At 31.3% G+C, this 8785-nt stretch overlaps 1 pseudogene; it reads left to right on the plus strand.

Annotated features, from left to right (window-relative positions):
- LOC104789008 lies at window positions 7651–8769 on the plus strand (annotated as a pseudogene).

Below are 8785 nucleotides of genomic sequence, written 5' to 3' on the forward strand. Positions count from 1 at the left end.
TCTACCGTGTAGACATTGTGGGACAAGTTGTCAATGTTAGTGAGATAGAAACAATCGACGTCAATAATACGCCAAGATTGACTTCCAACTACGAGATGAATTGTAAGTTAAATACCACTATTCAAAACTCATGTAAGTTATTATTTTATCATTTAGTTTTAAAGACATCTTATCATTCATAAAGGAATGAAAGGCTACCCGTTACCATGTACTTTGTGGGGCTCCTTTGCGGAGCAGAATGATGCATGTGAAAATGCTGCTGGTGAAATGGTAGATATTTTTAGTCGCTAAAATCAAGACCTACAAAGGACTCTCTTCCAGATATACGGAGCATAGCCAACTCTTTTAATACATCGCTGGTTGTCATCTATTAAGCCAAAGTTTATAGATGGCAGTAAAAGACAAATAGATCGCGAGTTTCCACAGCGACGGTTGGAGGTTAAAGACATCGAATTAGCCATTGGTGGAGTGAAGGAGTGAAATTGAAAGGAAAATGAATTTCAGCGAAATTAGAATTCTAAAAGAATGTAATCTTAATGGGCTGCATATTAAATTAAATGGTTATATATGTGGGTCTATATCGCTTCCTATATCATACTAGAACAGATTTGGTAATGATTTGAATACAAAAATTAAACTTTACCTGTAACATCAATGGCAGATGAACATTATTATTTTAGAAACTTAGCTTTTTTTATTAAAAAAATTGGGGATGTAATGAAAATTAAAAAACATTTTGTTGGGATATATTATTATTACCCCTCTTTCAAGAACAAATGTTGCATAGGATTGTTAATTATTATTCACTTTTAAGCTTTTTAGTATAACCAAAGCTTGCGGGTGGATGTGAATACGGGTCTAAAATAATCAATATGGAAAATAGATTTAGAACTATGGGTTTTATAAAGCATAAAATTTTTTAAAAAAATTCCGCTGTTTTTAGAATATATTTATTGATTACTTTAAATATATATTTCACAAGACATACTGGAAAACCAATATTAGAAAAAAAAAACCGATTATGTATGTGTGTCTTGCATATATGCATATTATTTACTCAGACTTTATAAGACGGTTTTTGCGGGTTTAAAATTTTTATATCCACTGCGAGACTAGCGGAATAAAAAAAATTGAAATTCCATATCACACTACTAATTTATAATTAACAATATATTACATAATTTATACATATTATAATAAAAAGAAGTAATGTTTATATATTAAACTCTACATACTTTAAAATCTTTACAAAAATATACTGTTATACAATTTTAGCTCCTTAGTCAAACTACACATATATATATATGTCTAAATATATATATTTTTACATTCTTATACATACAAGTTCTACTTAATTAGTACTCAAATTTTTAAAACATAATTACAATTTGTCCCGCGGTGTACCGCGGGTTCAAACCTAGTTGTACATTGGTTTCTTTAGTACGAAACATCTAATTTAAGAAATTTGACATAAATACAAAGGTTATCTATGATTTCGACTTACGAACCGTCATCTTTGTAATGTAGTCACTATTATATAGTGAGTTATTGAAAAAAAACTGTATGAGATTAGTTTAATTTAGTTAAAGTATACCTTATCTATATTAACATTTTTGAAGTACATTTTGGTTTACGCCCTTTAAGTTTTGCTTATTTAATTTATTTTATTTACAACATTAACCTCTAACGATTTTTCTAAAATATCATTTCGTAGAAACTTAATTAATGGAACTATTTAAATCGGCCTAATTTGATATGTTTATTGCCATAAATAGCTTGATACATCTATATATTTTGATTTTTCTAAAAACAAATCTACGCATTAAATTTTTAATCCCATAAAAATCTTCAAAACTATTTTAATAGATCTTTAGACACTGTATGATCTCTTAAATTTAAATGACATAGCCAAATTTGAGTAACAAATGATTACAATTGCAATAATTATTATAACGTTAATAAAGTTCATAAAAACAGAAATCCAAATTTAGAAACTCAATAATCGGGTATATTTAACTTTAGCATCAAAAAATACATTTAATATAGTATATATCGCGTTAAGAAACTGAATATTATTCTGCGATAATGTTATCAATTCAAATAGAAAAACACTAAAATCTCTCTTTTATTACTACTGATCGTAAACTCCTTGCTCATCAAGCATTTTCCATGTATAAATATCAACTTTACAAACGAAACACAACACCCACAACCAAAACCACTAATATGACGGTTTTGAAACACGGGTTAAACCACTTAATATGACGGTTTGTTGTTATATGACAGGACATGTTATTAACATGATGGTTTGAATTAACATTAATATCTATATATAATAGCAAACCCACTTTTTTTTATCAACTTTTAATCCAACGGATGAGATTAATTCCAGTTTTAATCCAACGGTTTAAAATTATTAATCGTGTCTTTTCGTCGCACTCCCATCTTTCAAAAATCACACCTCTTAGTCTTTGCATCTCTTTGTTGTACCTCCTGGTTTCAAAAATCACATCCATTCATTTTTACACCTTTTAAATCACACCTCTTAGTCTTTGCATCTCTTTGTTGTACCTCCTGGTTTCAAAAATCACATCCATACATTTTTACACCTTTTAAATCACACCTCTTAGTCTTTGCATCTCTTTGTTGTACCTCCTGGTTTCAAAAATCACATCCATTCATTTTTACACATTTTAAATCACACCTCTTAGTCTTTGCATCTCTTTGTTGTACCTCCCTGTTTCACATTTATTAATTTTTACACATTTATATTTCACACCTCTATGTCTTACACCTCTTTGTTTATTATATATAAACTTTTCTTGACTACATAAACAAGTTTTGAAAAATTGTTTTCTGAGTATTAAAGAATTGTATTATTGAAGTGTTTTTTAACTTTCAAGCATCAATCTCTAATTCAAGGTAATTTAATTTTTTCTGCGAATGACCTGTAGTGTTTCTCTATTAGATTATTATTACTGTTAGTCGACACTATTAAGTTCATACATTAATTTTAGTTTTGTTAACTTTAGTCTCTTCAAAATTTTTAGCCTTTCCGGTTTTCATGTTTTTGCATGGCTAATGTTATTAAGTACATGTGCCATATTTTTTGCATGGCTAATGTTTTTGATTCTCAATGTGCAAGTTTTTTGACTTTCTAGAAAAACCTATTTATTTTTTCTAACAAACATGGTATAAATGTTAAATTTTTTTTTTTGTAGGATGTCCATTAGATGTTCATGATCCAGGTTAGTTTATATTTTTTTGTAAATACAGTTTTTAAAAAATTTAGTTGAATTATAATTTCTTATACTTTATGGGTTTCAAACATTTTGATAATATATAGAAATATTACAAATGAACATGGAAATAGAGAGTGCCGAAAAAAAAACCAGACATACTTATGACAACACAAAATCAAATTCTAGAAAGCGTAAACAAGACCAAATGACAAGTCAAGTTAGAAAGAAAAGATCTACTAAAGATAACTTATTTAGTCTTTGATGACTTTCTAATTTGTATATACAACTTTTAAAAAACGTAATCTATAACAGTCACTTTTAGAGTGATCTGGAATCTGCCAAAAAAAAAAAGAAAAAACAAGAAATATATAAAATTAGTGTTTAACTCAAAGAAGAGAACATCAAAAGGTGAGATATTATTATCACTTGTTTCACCACATCGACTTCGTTTTCGCTGTCGTTTATTGAAGAACATGATGGTACCGATTCATAGACATAAGTGGGAATTCAATTCCTAATATATGGTTGATATACAGAAATAAACTACTCACCACTACAGAGCTAAAGTTCTCCATAAGAGCTCTCCGCTCTGTCTCTCTCTCTCTCTCTTAATTTTTTTTCCAATAATCTTGTTTCTTCGTCGTACCCCCATCTTTTAAAAATCGCACCTATTAAACCATTTGTTAATGATCTCAAAAGTTGTAATGTTTCGGTCTAACAATTGCGTTTCTTCGTTGCACCCCCAGCTTTCCATGTTGGCATCCGTTAATTTTCACACCTTTTTGTTTTACACCTCTTTGTTTATATAAAGTTGCAATGTTTTGATATAACAATTGTGTTTCTTCGTTGTACCCCTAGCTTTTAATGGTTGCACTTGTTAGTTTTCGCACCTTTTTGTTTCACACCTCTTTGTTTTCACACTCTTTGTTTTTATATATATACAGAATTTTATGGACTTTGAAAAGAGTTTTTCTTCTTTGAGTATTACTAATGATCTCACCCTTTGTTAATGATCTCAAAGTTGCAAAGTTTTGGTCCAAAAATTGTGTTTCTTCGCTGCACCCCCAACTTTCCATGTTGGCACCCATTAGTTTTCACACCCTTTTGTTTTACACCTCTTTGTTTATATAAAGTTGCAATGTTTTGATCCAACAATTGTGTTTCTTCGTTGTACCCCTAGCTTTCAATGGTTGTACTTGTTAGTTTTCGCACCTTTTTGTTTCACACCTTTTTGTTTTCACACTCTTTGTTTTCTCTATATAATAGCAAACCCACTTTTGGGGGTCAACTTTAATCTAACGGATGAGATTGTTTCTATTATCTCATCAAACGGTTTAAAATTATTTATGATCCCAACAGTTGCAAGTTTTTTTCCAATAATCATGTTTCTTCGTCGTACCCCCATCTTTTAAAAATCGCACCTATTAAACCCTTTGTTAATGATCTCAAAAGTTGCAATGTTTTGGTCCAACAATTGTGTTTCATCGTTGCACCCCCAGCTTTCCATGTTGGCACCCATTAGTTTTCACACCCTTTTGTTTTACACCTCTTTGTTTATATAAAGTTGCAATGTTTTGATCCAACAATTGTGTTTCTTCGTTGTACCCCTAGCTTTCAATGGTTGTACTTGTTAGTTTTCGCACCTTTTTGTTTCACACCTTTTTGTTTTCACACTCTTTGTTTTCTCTATATAATAGCAAACCCACTTTTGGGGGTCAACTTTAATCTAACGGATGAGATTGTTTCTATTATCTCATCAAACGGTTTAAAATTATTTATGATCCCAACAGTTGCAAGTTTTTTTCCAATAATCATGTTTCTTCGTCGTACCCCCATCTTTTAAAAATCGCACCTATTAAACCCTTTGTTAATGATCTCAAAAGTTGCAATGTTTTGGTCCAACAATTGTGTTTCATCGTTGCACCCCCAGCTTTCCATGTTGGCACCCGTTAGTTTTCACACCCTTTTGTTTTACACCTCTTTGTTTATATAAAGTTGCAATGTTTTGATCCAACAATTGTGTTTCTTCGTCGTACCTCTAGCTTTCAATGGTTGCACTTGTTAGTTTTCACACCTTTTTGTTTCACACCTTTTTGTTTCACACCTCTTTGTTTTCACACTCTTTGTTTTTATATATATACAGATTTTTACGGATTTTGAAAAGAGTTTTTGTTCTTTGAGTATTATTAATGATCTCACCCTTTGTTAATGATCTCAAAGTTGCAAAGTTTTGGTCCAATAATTGTGTTTCTTCGTTGCACCCCCAGCTTTCCATGTTGGTACCCGTTAGTTTTCACACCCTTTTGTTTTACACCTCTTTGTTTATATAAAGTTGCAATGTTTTGATCCAACAATTGTGTTTCTTCGTTTTACCCCTAGCTTTCAATGGTTGCACTTGTTAGTTTTTGCACCTTTTTGTTTCACACATCTCTGTTTTCACACTCTTTGTTTATATATATATACATCTTTTTGTGGACTTTGAAAATAGTTTTTGTTCTTTGAGTATGATTAATGATCTCACCCTTTGTTAATGATCTCAAAAGTTGCAAAGTTTCGGTCCAACAATTGTGTTTCTTCGTTGCACCTTCAGCTTTCTATGTTAGCACCCGTTAGTTTTCACACCTTTTTGATTTACACTTCTTTGTTTATATAAAGTTGCAATGTTTTGATCCAACAATTGTGTTTCTTTGTTGTACCCCTAGCTTTCAATGGTTGCACTTGTTATTTTTCAACCCTTTTTGTTTCACACTTTTGTTTCACACCTCTTTGTTTTCACATCTTTTTGTTTTTATATATATACAGATTTTTATGGATTTTGAAAAGAGTTTTTGTTATTTAAGTATTATTAATGATCTCACCCTTTGTTAATGATCTCAAAAGTTTCAAAAACTCGATCCAACAATTGTGTTTCTTCGTCGCATCCCCAACTTTTCATGTAGGCACCCGTTAGTTTTCATATCTTTTTGTTTTACACCTCTTTATTTATATAAAGTTTCAGTATTTTGATCCAACAATTATGTTTCTTCGTTGTACCCCTTGATTTCAATGTTTGCACTTGTTAGTTTTTATATCTTTTTGTTTCACACCTTTTTGTTTCACATGTCTTTATTTTCATATTTTTGCATCTCTTCGTTGTATCCCCATCTTTCAAAAATCGCACCTATTAATTCTTTCACATTTTTTTCACACCTCTATGTTTCAAAAATCGCACCTTTTTGTTTTATACCTTTATTATTTTTATAAATTACGATAGAATAATGATTTAATTTTTATTCTATGTGAATATCTTTCAAAATTGATTATCTGAGTATAATTCATTAAACCTAGATTTATATATCTTTAACATTATTCTCTTATTGTCACTGAATCGATTTTTCATTTTTATATATATAACAAATATTTTATTTAACTAATTTAGTTAATTCATCTTAGTCATTATTTATGACTTTTATATTATACAGTTAAAAAATTACGAAAAACATTTTACTTGAAATATAAAATTAACAATGTTAATCATTTCAAGTTTTCACTTTTCCGTACGGTAACGCACGGACCAACATCCTAGTAAATATAAAATATTATTAATTCGGTTTTGAAACACGGGTTAAATCTTCATTTAATTATTTGGTCAATACCACTAATATTAGAATATTAGACATATTAAATCAGGGTAATTTAACTAAAATTTTGTAAAACAATTAAATCATTGGTAAAATTATAACTTAATCCGACAATAGCTTATAAATTACATATTTATGTATTTATTTCCCCTATTATTGTTCCAATAATTGACAATCCAAACAAAATTATTATTTAACTAAACAAAACAAACTAAATAAAAAAACAAATAAAAATTAAAATGTTATTATTTTTAAAAAAATTGTCCCGCGGTGTATCGCGGATTAAAATCTAGTATATTATTATAATTTCATGGTTTAGATCTTAGGACAAAAAAGGATAATATCTCCAATTAAATATGAATAACTATTATTAGGCAAAATATATAAATTTAATTGACTTTGTCAAACTTAGATATACATCTTTTTGACACATATACATATCTTTTGCCAAAAGCATGATAATTAATAGATATCTGCTTTTTTTTTGTGAAAGAGGTTTATAGATAGATATATGTAGGTAAAATAATTTAATTACACTTTACAATCTTCCAAAATGACCCAATTCATTGCATAAAAAGATCTCATTGAATTTCCCTTCTATTTATATATTCAATTCTACCATATCTCTTTACCAATTCTTGGATATATTTTAATTTCCTTTGAAAACCTATTCAATATTTTACCTTTTGCGAAACGTTTATAAAAGTTGGAATCCCAAGTATGTGACTAAAATATAAGTTGTTGATTTGACTCTGAAAAAAACATGAGAGATGTTATGAAAAGTTTTTTTTTATCTAATAAAAAGATGTCATCCAAAGTTGGGGTAGATGATAACCATCCACCGGAGCGGCCATCACTGATGACCTCACTTCCCGAAGAACTCATCTTGGATTGCATAGCACGTGTACCAAGATGTTACTATCCCATTCTCTCGCTCGTTTCAGACAAGTTCCGGTCGTTCGTTACGTCGCCTGTGCTGTACACGATACGATCTCTTTTAGGCAAAGAAGACCACAGTCTCTATGTTGCCATCTCTAAGAACCAAACCTCTGTTATCCATTGGTATACTCTTGTTCCGAAACCCAACAACAACCATTGGTTAGTCCCTATCCCTTCACTCCCTCCCATGCCTTTACATGGAAGCTATGTGGTTTTAGGTTCCGAGTATATATGTCATGGGTGGATTTCACCACTGGGGGATGATCACACCGAGTGTGTCACGTATCGATTGTGTATCTCACACGGTGGAGCCTCTCGCCAGAATGCCAACGGCGGTCGCGTGGTCGGTCTCCAAACTAGTGGATGGGAAGATATATGTGATTGGAGGGTCAGACACTCAACCCCGGAAGCTGAAATCATCATCTAAAAAGATCATGGTGTTTGATACTGAAGCACAAAGGTGGCGGGTTGGGAAAAAAAGTCCAGCTGGTTGGGATGTGAGCCAGAGGTGGCTTAGTAGCGTGGAGACGGCGGATAAGATTTACATGAGGAGTTATGAAAACAGCTATGTGCATGAACCAAAGAAAGGTACATGTGTAACAGACCGGATCTTGCACTCTAAGGAGTGGTCAAATTCATGCGTTTTAGACGATGTATTGTACTACTATGATGTTCGTAGGAGTTGTTTAAGAGCGTATGATCTAAAGGAAAGGGCTTGGGGAGTGGTGAAGGGTGTGGAGTTAGGACTACTTGAGGATGGTTCATGGTCATGCACTGTTAATTACGGTAGAAAATTAGCTGTGTTTTTGCAGAAAGTAATAGCCTTGACTGAGACTACAGAAATTTGGTGTGCACAAATTATGGTGGAAAGGTACGAAGGAGGAGAAATTTGGGGAAATGTAGAGTGGTATGATCTCGTGCTTGATGGAAACGCTTGCTTTATGAATTGTCTAGCTGTCAAAATGTAATGTGTGGCGTGTGGAC

This window comes from Camelina sativa, chromosome 5 (genome assembly GCF_000633955.1).
Source record: "Camelina sativa cultivar DH55 chromosome 5, Cs, whole genome shotgun sequence".
NCBI classification, from domain to species: Eukaryota; Viridiplantae; Streptophyta; class Magnoliopsida; order Brassicales; family Brassicaceae; genus Camelina; species Camelina sativa.